We start from the raw sequence: 12945 nt of genomic DNA on the forward strand, positions 1-12945 counted from the left end.
TTACATAGATCTGAGAATAACAATAAATAATAATACATTATACATACCAATACAGTGCATGGTGTGAATAGTAACAAAGGATTGGTGATGCATAATGTGATGTACAGAGTGACTTACACAGGAGACAGGGCATACGTGGCATGATTGACAACGCAAACTGACAATGTTCAGAGTGATTGACACAGAAGGCAGAGTAAGTGACGCAGGAGAAATGACTGGAAGCTGCGGCACCCCCTGATGCAGCGACCCCAGGGGGGAGGTGCGCAGATTACCTCACAGTTTGTTCTAGGTCTTGCTTTAAGGTACAGTTCACTTTTATGTACCCTTTATGTTTAGTATTTGTGTGTGTGTGTGTGTGCCTGGGTGTGCTTTTTTGGGAGCAACGAGACAATGAACAGTATTACAAAGTCCCTCGTGCTTTTAGAAACAAAACCTACGCCTTCTTTTCTGGGATACTGTGTGCCTCAGATATGTGCAATAGATGTATGGGTATACACGATATGTACTCCAATAATGTATATAATGAATATTTCCCCTACCAGGGAAGAGTAAGGTTCACGAACCATGCCTTACTCTTACAAAGCACAGAAGAAAAAATATATTTCATATAATTATAATCTGCCCAACAACTCTGAGGGTCTTCAACAAATCACCACAGTGTGATCACTCCGCCTGGTGCTTGCTGTATAAATTGCAGGTTGTTCCAAATACAAACAAATTCAGGCAAATTTAGTAGGTTTGGTGTTGGCTGCCAGCATTCTAGCTTTGTCAATGCTTGTCTTGTTTAGTCATTGTTTTTGTAAAGCTTGATTGACGGCGGAGCCGCTTTTCCCCGGCCAATATATAAAAAAAGGTATTCAGGGAAAAATATTGTTTTGCTCTCAGAAAGCACATAGTGCAATAGTAGTCCCTGGCACTGAAGGGAACTATTTTGTTTGAGGATGGTTCCGTGTGAAAGAGCCGAATGCTGTCACTCACAGTGAAGTCCGTCAAGGGCTGAAGGGGGCTGGTCCATTTCCAAATGCTGTATGCTGTAGTGGGTGGAAGAATGTGAATGAGACAGCAGTACAATGGAAAAAGAAGGCTGCCGAGAGACCCTACAAGTGCATTATGTGTATAATTTTAGTAGGATCAAAATACCTAAAAAAGTGGGATCAGGTGTATTATATTTGGAAATGTGTGGATGTAGCATTATTAACTATATAATAATATAATAACAGAGCTTACTGCCTCTGTTTTGCAGTTTCCTATCACAGCTGATAACACTCTTACTACTCTTCAACTAAATCATTAGCCTCAGAAGGATGAAATACTGATCCATTTTCAGGCAGTTCCAACCTGAGACTTACATAACTTTTATCTTACTGGCACATATGGTACAGTCTGGTATATATGAGGGAAACCAATAGTGCAAACCTACCCGTAAGGAGGCAGAGCACTGTACAGTCATCAGCAAAAATACAGTTAATGAGTGAGGGGGGGGGGGGTCGCTGGGTTCTGATGGTGGTGGTGAAGAGGTACTTGGTTGTATTGTAGTGCCTTTCTAATAGGTACATCTTCATTTGGACAGGTTTGGGGTTGTCCTGAGGGATACGGGGCTCATTCGCTTTATGTGTGTTTATTGACTGTATGCACTATTCGACTGTGTAATATCACATATATCTACTCAGTCAATCGTTGGCCAGTCTGAAGAGACCAAAAAAAACCTTCTTTACAAGAATATGGTACTCACCATGGCCTGGGCCGTATATTTGTTTACTGGCGATTAAGTGAATGAGGTTTACGGGTAAGTTCAATTCACATCAGAATGTAAGGCATCATTTAGATTGCCTTTACTCTCACGGTTATGATGTATACAGCGGTGGCTCCTCTGTAAAGGCGGAGGAGCGTCGCCCCACTGAGTGCAAAAGGAAAAATATAATGATAATAACACAATGTTAATAATGTTACGTTATTATAATTTTATTTTTAGTATGAGCCAGATTTGGACGGGTCTGAGCTATGTGACGAGCAGGGGGAGGAGTGGTTGGTGCACATACGTGCGTATGACGGTTTTGCGGGCAGTCTCGGGCCGGCCACACAGACATGCACACTTAGCATTTCTCCACCAGCTGTATTGCACAGCCGACGCGAGTAACATGCACAGGCTCCCACTCCCTGTCTGAGCTCCAAAGCAAGCTGCTCAGACCAATCACTATGCTGCTGTCATGCTGGTGATAGCGGCGTCGGGATTGGCTATGGGGTGTCTGAGAGCCTGTCTGCCGCCGGGAGCCAGGAAGAAAGGGACCGCATGGTACCGTGCCAGATATTTACGATAGCCGCTGACAATATAAGTTAGTTCCGTTTTCATTTAATGTGTACAAATCTACCTGTGAGACAATAACTATGACATGTGTACCCCAACCCTTAGAGACGTTTCAGTCATGTATGGATTTGGTTGAGTTGGTGAGGGGGGGATCCATAAGTGGGGGCTTCCTGGGACTATGGTGGGATGCTGTGACGGGAGTGCTTACACAGGCCTGACCAGAGCAATTGGCCCCACCCTGAGTGGGTTGAGGTGGGCTTTTGGGGTGGGTAGAAAGCCTACTAAAATGCATAGGCTCGGGTTGTGGGCAGCGAGGTCCCCCACTAAGGTATGTGCTGTAGAAATTGCCCCACCTGGGGTTGAGAACATTGTTTACTCAGGCACCTCTCAACCGGGCATTGATCTGTGGTTGGCGATGAGGATACCACTGAACTGGGCGAGGCTGTGTGGCAAGAGCTGGGGGGAGGGGCAGTGTCACGAGAGGAACACTCCAACTCATAGGGCAGTGAGGGTGTTTTTTGTAGCAGGAAAACCACGCCCTCCTTCGTCTGACACCTGCAAAGGAAAGATCTGTGAGAAGAGAGCCCCTCCTCCCTTCAGGGAAGTGGGTGGAACCTCAGGTCGGACTGCGTGGCGGGAGGAGCCCCCACCTTTAGAATGCTTGGGGTACAGCAGCAGGAGCCCTCCCCAAACTCACAGGAGCTGTAAAAAACCTCACCCCACACCTGTGAATTAGAGCGGCCTGGGCTCAGTGGCGTGGGTATCAATGGTGCAACAAGTGCAGTGGCACCGGGGACAGGGGTGCGAAGGGCCCACTCCAACCTAATTAATTAGTTACAACAAATCCCTGGCCGGGCTTGTGGCAGGAGAGGACACGCCCATTTCGGGGTGTTGTTTCTGTGACAGGAGAGCGTCCCCTGCCCCAGCCCTCGGCCTCACTCTGACGGAGGCCCTCTTTCCCCTCAGTGGCTCTGGCTGGGTCATTGCCAGGGGCTGGCCTCAGCTTCCTGTCCCACAGCCAGACGCTCCGAGGAAAGATTAGATTAAACAGACTGCCCCCCTCACTTCACGGGTACCTTTTACTCAGGGGTGGGGCTATGGATGGGCTGCGGTCGCCGGGGGGGTGCCCACCTCCGTCGAATCCAATTTGTGCTCGCGACGGAAGGGAGGGGGGTTAATTACTGTCAGCGGCTCCGCTCGAAGGCGACGTCCCCGGCTCCTTCTGGGGTTTCTGTGATTACCAGATTGATTGGAAAAGGAAATTACATTTGGTGGTGCGCGGAGTGCGGGGCGCGCGGGACGGGAGGGGAAGTCAAGGTATTGGAGGGAGAGGGGGGTGGGATGCGCGCTTGATTAGGGGATGGGTGAGCGGCGAGATGCGGGGAGGGCTGGGCACAGGGTGCGAAGGCGAGGGCAGAGTGGAGAAAGACAGGTGACGGGATTATAGTAGTCAACAGGGTAAGAGGGAGCGCGTGGGAGGATATAAAACTCAAATAAAGCAAACTACAGAACTTGGAAAGACCAGACCGCATGCCACGAATCGGCACAGACAGCAGACGTCCGCGCATGACTTGGATGCAGGGAGTTGCATCTCTTGCTGGCTGCCTGCCACAGCCTCCCTTCAGTGCCTCCCATCATCTCTGTCAGGAGCATCGGCGCCTCCAGCTACTGTCCCACCCGTATCCCCGTGGAAAGATAGACACTGGTCTGCGGATATATGAAATAGTTTAATTTTGCAATCCGTATCATTCCCATGGCAGGCTGTAGATTATGCCTTGGCCCATCGTCCCTCTAGGGTGTGCATTGGTTCATGTTTGTGTCTGGTGAGGGCCTGCCCAGGGAGAAGGTTCCAGCAGGGTAGCCCCCCGCTTGAAGTCCTGTCTCTGACGCATATTTTACCTTGGAAGGAATAAGTGTTTATTCGTTTATCTATGGATGCAAAGTTGGGAGCATCATATCTGTATTGCTGGTCTACGCGCTTCCTTAGCTTTAAGTGGAAGAAAGTGGGTGGTCCTTATGACCCTCGGAGTATTGGCAGTTGTGGTCCCATCCCGCTTTAACCTTGAAGGAGCAGGTGTTCGCCAAGAGCCATCTAACAGGACAAGGTTAGACAGGCTCCTGCGGCTCACACTCATCCCGGTCTAAGAGAGGTGGGGAAACAATTCAATGACCCAGGGTCAGGTGGCAAAGCTTAGTTAGGCTAGACCAAACCATGTGGGACTCTCTCATGGGATCCCTCTTCTGTTGTTACCAAGTCTTGTACTCCTAGAAGGGGAGGACGCATTTTGGGTTAGTCCATTTAACGGTGCAGAATAACGAGTGCCTATCGAAGGTTCAAGACAGCGGGATCCGTGGCAGACTTTCATGATATCCACATAAGATACGTTTGCAACGATGAATCTGTATGGAACTCACGTACGTAGTCAGTGGCTGTGCTGAAAATGTGAAATTGATCTGGTGTCCTGAGCCTATGCTGGATACCTGTGGTTACATGGTGGTGACTTTGGTTAGATGCACCTTGTTTAATTTGTTGGAATGACTCTTGAAGGGTGCCTCCCTCTACCGGAGCTGCTGAGCCTTGAGTTCTGCGACCCAGAATATTGTTCTAGCAGAGTCTTTGCTGGCACTGTACAAAATTGACGAGTCCTTCTCTGTACCCATCTCCCCAACTTATCTGCAACTGCAGGTGCTAGTGTGAACCAGAAGGTCTAGAATGTGACGGCCAGCAGGAAGTCTTGTAGCTGACGTGTGCTTGTTTCCTGGCCTCAGACACGTGCTGCTAGTCACTGAGCTGGACGAGAGCAGTCTTTGCCGTCCTCAGTCCCGGAACACAAAAGGTCTTCCTTGTCTGAGGAGTTTTCGGCTGAGTCCAAGTAGGACAGACAGGCTCACGGAGACCATCTGTTCTTCACCTATTTCTCCAACAGTGATTCCATCTGGACAAGTCTGGTTTCTGGAGAAGCCACCAAAACGCATTCACACAAACGTCTGTTCGCACGTTCTTGCTGGAATGAGGGAAATTACAACAATAGAGACACACACAGAATATTTGCTGATTTTTGCCTAGCGCCATCACTGCAGCGTGAAGTGTCAAGAATCAAATATACCACAGTTTGACTTCAACTGGGGACATTTTCCCCAAAAAGCCTAGGTGTAAAAATAAAAATAGAGGTATTTCTTCGACAGACTGGAAACCAGTCTTGATTCGGCACTCTATAACCCAGACCCCCTGATGCTCCGAGCCTTTAGGATGCTGAGTAAGATGCAGGAATCTGAAAAGAACGGACTCTATTTCTCTCCAGCTCTAAGGATGGCCAAGCAGCTCCAGATTTTGAAATAGGTCCTCCTCTCTCCCTTCCTACATTCGGCCATGCCTGTTTATATACCATTTTAGTCGCAAATACCGTCTTTTGCTGCCTCTGTCCCACACAGCTTAGATGCCCCACTTTTTGAATTATAGGATAATAATTAATTAGAGGGGAAAACTTGTGGCTCTTCTGAATAGTTACTGAAATTGCACGCCTTGTCTTGGTTAAACTTCCCTGCCTGTTTCAAATTAGCATCCATAAACGTGTACATTAACATTTTTGCTGTATTAAATAATATTGCTTTTCAAACCCTGTCTACACATTGCCTTTGCGTCAATGCAGGACAGAGCAGTATGAGAACGGACAGGAATACAGGGTTAGTGGAGAAAGATAAAGAAAGGGGTGCAAGAGTGTGATTAGGACATAGGATAAGAGAGGGGGGCGGATGGAAAAGGGAACTGAACAGAACATCAGCTAGAGTGAAAAAAGAAGGGACTTTGGGACTGTGATCCTGATATGGGATGGGAATGATTGTGGGGAGAGAAGAGAATGTCGAGATTGTCTTGAAGGTCTCTCATTTATGACCCTGACTGACTCTGCTCTCCTTATCTTCAGCATGTCTCACAGGCCTACTCCCAGCCTGTCTCACAGGTTTCACCCTCATCTTCCACGCTCTGCCCCATCCCTTGGTACCATCCGAGCTTGTCTCACCAGTGTGCCCACTCATTCCCCAGCCTGTTTCTCAAGCCTCCCATTCTCCCACCGTGTTGACCTGCCTCAGGTCTCCGCAGTTCTCTTGGCCTTTTAATCTGGTACTCAGATGTTTGCCCCCCAGGTGACATGTGATCCTCCCCTGGTAGTTTGTCTCCCACTTGCTCCACTCCAAGTGTATTCCAAGTAGTCACTAGCAATACCACTGGCGAGATTACTGGTTTTGCAGCGTAAAACGACCATAGAATCCCACGCTGTGCATATTTCACCCATCCAGTGGTTGGACTTGGGGAAGCATCTTGTCGTTATGACGCACTATGATTTTGACCCAGATCCCACCATGCCTTATACCATGCCTTACTCATTAGGTGCTGTCTTAAAAATGCAGGTGCTCTGTACCAGCCATGCCCTCTTGGTACTTTTACTGATAAAGGCTAACGAAGACTCCTTCAGTTTCTTAGGCTGCACCGAACCAGTTGTGGTTGAGCGGCGGCGAAGACTTTCTCAGCTGATGCGGGTATTTGGAAAAAGTCATTCACAAATTATTACACTTTTTAAAGGTCTGTGTCCTCTAAGAGGGATTTCTTTAAAGAGGAACCAGATAGACTGGTGAGTTAAAGTGAGAAACAATAGTGAAAACCAGAAGTGTATTGCTTGTACTGTTCTAGAAATAGGTTTTACATAGTTTTGGGGTACATAAAACAAAGTGGTGGCTACCTCCTATACTTTAGAAGAGTCTGTACTACACTATGAGCAGGCTTCGTGGCACTCGCGCCACTGTGTCTCCTAACAAAACCCTCTGGGTTTGGGCCCTGATGAAATCACTACTTTCTTACAAGTATCCACATATGCGCCCAAAAGTGCCATACATGTCTATCACGACCACTGCTTGAAGTCTGGTATAAATTTCCATGCAACCATTGAGGCAGCATCCCATTATGTTTCAATTAAACTGAATTAAAAGATGTTGCTCGGAAACGGGGATTGCTGGAAACTATGGTTTTAACTGACCTGGGCCCACAAGTACCAGATGCTTGTACGACTGCGCCGTGATATGAATCGCCCCAGTGCGTAGTGTGTGCCAGTACAATAACAAAGGGGTGTTTCCTCATTCACATGGTCTCAGGCACTGTGGGAACTGTGTGCCGATGCTCCATGCATACTGCAAGCTAGGAAGCAGATGTCTCTGAAGGATTCGAGTATCCAATCACATCCAGGTACCACTTGTTACTTGATGAGATGATTGGAAAATCAATGTCACCTTGATTGGGTTTTAGGATGTGCCATGTATGCTGTGTGTTCCTTATCACCAAGGATCCCTCTTTAGGCACGTGCTGCACGTTCCTCGAGGAGGAGAAGCTGCATGTGATGGACCTGTGTGAGGCACCTCTAATGTGAAAATGCCCTGCATTAGGCTTGTGCCCAGTGAGGGATGACTTTTCAATTTCCAGTGGCATGGCCCTGGGCACAAAAACACTCTCTGCGAGGCTTGTGACCGTAGAGATAGGAACACCCAGTGTGATGCCTGCGTACGCCCATTGGGTAGGCACAGCATGCGTCTCACCGGTGCTGCTAAGGATAGAAACACTCTGTGTGATGCCTGTGACCTTAGGGATAGAAACAATCTGTGTTTGACCAGTGCTGCTATGGAGACAACACCCTGGGTGATGCATGTGACCTTAGGGATAGAAACAGCCTGTGTTTGACCAGTGCTGCTATGGAGAGAACACCCTGGATGATGTCTGTGACCTTAGGGATAGAATAAACCTGTGTCTCTGACCCGTGCTGCTATGGAGACAACACCCTGTGTGATGCATGTGACCTTAGGGATAGAAACACCTATGTTTGACCAGTGCTGTTATGGAGACAACACCCTGGGTGATGCCTGTGACCTTAGGGGTAGAAATAACCTGTGTCTGACCAGTGCTGCTATGGAGACAACACCCTGTGTGATGCATGTGACCTTAGGGATAGAAACAGCCTATGTTTGACCAGTGCTGTTATGGAGACAACACCCTGGGTGATGCCTGTGACCTTAGGGGTATAAATAACCTGTGTCTGACCAGTGCTGCTATGGAGACAACACCCTGTGTGATGTCTGTGACCTTAGGGATAAAAACAACGGTAACTAGACATAATATTGAATTCAAAATATAGAACTACCAAAATATCAAAGTCAAAATATAGAATGGACAAAATATCGAATGGACAGAGTATAGTGGTGAAACATATCAAATTGAAAGTAAGTAATATAATATCGATTTTCAAAATGTAGAAAGTCAAAATATCGAAGTATATAATATAAGTATTAAAATATATCGAATTTTTAATAATATCGAATTTTTTAAAGTGTTTTGTATGTTAGTATATGTGTGAAAAGTGTATATTATTTTTGTAATTTATTTTAAGTAATGAATTTTATGTTATTTAATTTTTGCTTAATTTAATTCTGTAGCGGGTTGTGGGTTTATAGGGGAATAGGATGGGAAGTAATTTAATTATATTAAATTAAATATACATTTTTAGAAATTACTAATTATTTTTGCGTTTTAGTTGTGTAGCGGGTTGTGGGTTTATAGGGGAATAGGGTGGGAAGTAACTTAATTGTAATTAATTAAATATTTTTATTTATTTATTGGTATTCATTTTGAATTGTTAATTAATTTTGAATTGTTAATTAATTTTTATTAATTGATTAATTGATAATTATGTTAATTGTATTTATTTATTTTCTGTAGCGGGTAGTGGGTTTATAGGGGAATAGGGTGGGAAGTAATTTAATTGTTATTAAGTAAATAATTGTTATTTATTTATTGGTATTGAGTTTTTTTAATTGTTAATTGTTAATTGGTAATTAATTTGTATTAATTGGTAATTAAATTGTATTAATTCATGAATTGATAATTACGATAATTGTATTCATTTATTTTCTGTAGTGGATTGTGGGTTTACAGGGGAATAGGGTGGGAAGTAATTTAATTGTAATTAATTACATATTAAAAATACTTTTTGTTTATTGATAATTAATTTACTGTTAATTAATTATTAAGTGGTGTTAATTTTTTAGTATTAATTAGTTTTGGTATTGAAAATTGATTAGTTGTTAATTAATTATGAATAGGTAATTAATTTTAATAACTAATATGTATTTGCATTTATAATTGATTAATTATTACATATTAAATTTGCAATTCGTTTTAATTATTTTTTATTGCCATTGAACTTATTTTTATTAATATATTAAATCATTACTTTCCCCAGTGTTAAACTCACTAGAGTGGGAATAGTAATTTTTTCCCCTACGCTATCCAACGCTTTCCCTACTGATGCAGTCTCTGGAGTGGGGAATAGTAATTTTCACCCCTACGCTATCCAACGTTTTCCCTACTGTTGCACTCTCCGGAGTGGGAATAGTAAGTTTTTACCCCTACGCTATCCAACGCTTTCCCTACTGTTGCACTCTCTGGAGTGGGAATAGTAATTTTTACCCCTACGCTATCCAACGCTTTCCCTACTGTTGCACTCTCTGGAGTGGGAATAGTAATTTTTACCCCTACGCTATCCAACCCTTTCCTTACTGTTGTCATCTCTGGAGTGGGAATAGTAATTTTCACCCTCCCGCTATCCAACGCTTTCCCTACTGTTGCACTCTCTAGAGTGGGAATAGTAATGTTTACCCTCTCGCTATCCAGCGCTTTGCCTACTGTTGCACTCACTGGAGTGGGAATAGTAATTTTTACCCTCCAACTATCCAACGCTTTCCCTACTGTTGCACTCACTGGAGTGGGAATAGTAATCTTTACCCCTGTGCTATCCAACGCTTTCCCTACTGTTGCACTCACTGGAGTGGGAATAGTAATTTTTACCCCTACGCTATCCAACGTTTTCCCTACTGTTGCACTCACTGGAGTGGTAATAGTAAATGTTACCCTCCCGCTATCCTACGGTAAAAATATTGTATATTTTTTATTAATATTACGTTAATATATATGTATGTATTAGAAAATAAAATGTTATGTTTTTTTATAACTTAGATTAATTATTTAATAATGTTAAGGTTATTTAAGTATTTTTAAGTATGTTTTAGTTAATTATATTTATTATTTCATTAATTTAAATTACTTTTAAGACATTTAAAAAAATTCGATATTTTGACTAACAATATTTTGTAAAACGATCTTTTTGATGCGATATTTTTGTACTTACCTGTTTGTAGATAGGAATTCGATATTTTTGCATTCTATATTTTTTCATCGATATTTTGGTAATTCTATATTTGTGTATTCGATATTATGTCAGTGATCCAGAAACAACCTGTGTCTGACCAGTGCTGCTATGGAGACAACTCCCTGTGTGATGCCTGTGACCTTAGGGATAGAAACAACTTGTGTCTGACCAGTGCTGCTATGGAGACAACTCCCTGTGTGATGCCTGTGACCTTAGGGATAGAAACAACCTGTGTCAGACCAGTGCTGCTATGAGACAACCCATTGTGAGATGCCTGTGACCTTAGGGATAGAAACAACCTGTGTCTGACCAGTGCTGCTATGGAGACAACATCCTGTGTGATGCTTGTGGCCTTAGGGATAAAGCGAACTTGTGTATCACCATTGCTGCTAAGGACACAAATACCCTGTGTGATGCCTGTGACTTTAAGGATAGAAAGAACCTGTGTCTAAACAGTGCTGCTAAGGATAGAAACACCCTATTTGAAGCCTGTAACCGTGGGGATAGAGAGAACCTGTGTCTGAACAGTGCTGCTATGGACACAACACCCCTGTGATGCCTGTAACCGTAGGGATTGAAATGATCTGTGTCTGACCAGTGCAGCTTAGGAGATAAAAACCCTGTGTGATGCCTGTGCCCTTAGGGATAGAAACAACCTGTGGCTGACCAGTGCTGCTATGGAGACAACACCATGTGTGATTCCTGTGACCTTAAGGATAGAAACAACCTGGGGCTGACCAGTGCTGCTATGGAGACAACACCCTGTGTGATGTCTGTGACCTTAGGGATGGAAACAATCTGTGTCTGACCAGGCTGCTATGGAGACAACAGCCTGTGTGATGCCTGTGACCTTAGGGACAGAAACAACTTGTGCCTGACCAGTGCTGCTATGAAGACAACACCCTTTGTGATGCCTAAGACCGGCTTAGGGATAGAAACAACCTGTGGCTGACCAGTGCTGCTATGGAGGCAACACCCTGTGTGATGCCTGTGACCTTAGGGACAGAAACAACTTGTCTGACCAGTGCTGCTATGGAGACAACACCCTGTGTGATGCCTAAGACCGGCTTAGGGATAGAAACAACCCGTGTCTGACCAGTGCTGCTATGGAGACAACACCCTGTGTGATGCCTAAGACCGGCTTAGGGATAGAAACAACCTGTGGCTGACCAGTGCTGCTATGGAGGCAACACCCTGTGTGATGCCTGTGACCTTTGGGATAGAAACAACCTGTGTCTGACCAGTGCTGTTATGGAGACAACCCCCTGTGTGATTCCTGTGACCTTAGGGATAGAAACAACCTGTGTCTGACCAGTGCTGCTATGGAGACAACCCATTGTGTGATGCCTGTGACCTTAGGGATAGAAACAACATGTGTCTGACCAGTGCTGCTATGGAGACAACATCCTGTGTGATGCTTGTGGCCTTAGGGATAGAGCGAACTTGTGTATCACCAGTGCTGCTCAGGACACAAATACCCTGTGTGATGCCTGTGACTTTAGAGATAGAAAGAACCTGTGTCTAAACAGTGCTGCTAAGGATAGAAACACCCTATTTGAAGCCTGTAACCGTGGGGATAGAGAGAACCTGTGTCTGACCAGTGCTGCTATGGAGACAACACCCTGTGTGATTCCTGTGACCTTAGGTATAGAAACAATCTGTGTCTGACCAGTGCTGCAAAGGAGACAACACCCTGTGTGATGCCTGTGATCTTAAGAATAGAAACAACGTGAAGGCTTGTTTCCTTGTGGAGAGAACTACAATGTGCAAGGTGTGTTCCTTTAGGGATAAACTGCAGGGTGCAAGAACTGTCCCCTTAGCGGTAGAAACACACTGCTCAAGGAGTGTTTCTGATATTGATAGAAACACAATGTGCAAAGCGTAGTTACTTAGGGGTAAAGATACAGTAAGAAGGCATCTCCCGTTAGTGATAGAAATACAGTGTGAAGTTGGGTTCCCTTAGGAATAAAAGAGCAGCGTGCAAGCAGTGTTCCCGTAAGGAGTAGAAACACAATATTCAGTGGGTGTTTCACGTAACGATAGAAACACAATGTGCAAGGCATGTCCTGTTAGGGATAGAAACACAGTGTGCAATTCCCTTACAGTAGGGACACAAGGTGCAAGTCATGTTCCTTTAAGGATACAAACACAGTGTGCCGTATGTGTTCCCTAAGGGGTGTAAACACAATGTTCAGTGGGTGTTTCCTTACAGATAGAAACACAATGTGCAAGGCATGTCCTGTTAGGGTTAGAAACACAGTGTGCAATTCCCTTCGGGTGGGGACACAATGCGCAAGTCATGTTCCTTAAAGGATACAAACACAGTGTGCCAGATGTGTTCCCTAAGGGGTGTAAACACAATGTTCAGTGGGTGTTTCCTTACAGATAGAAACA

General features: G+C 44.7%; 1 protein-coding gene across 8 annotated transcripts in view; it reads left to right on the forward strand.

Annotated features, from left to right (window-relative positions):
• Window positions 1–12945, forward strand: part of SAMD11 (sterile alpha motif domain containing 11) — a 243279-nt gene that overhangs the window by 13215 nt on the left and 217119 nt on the right. The window lies entirely within an intron of this gene.

This window comes from Lissotriton vulgaris, chromosome 5 (genome assembly GCF_964263255.1).
Source record: "Lissotriton vulgaris chromosome 5, aLisVul1.2, whole genome shotgun sequence".
Classification (NCBI taxonomy): domain Eukaryota; kingdom Metazoa; phylum Chordata; class Amphibia; order Caudata; family Salamandridae; genus Lissotriton; species Lissotriton vulgaris.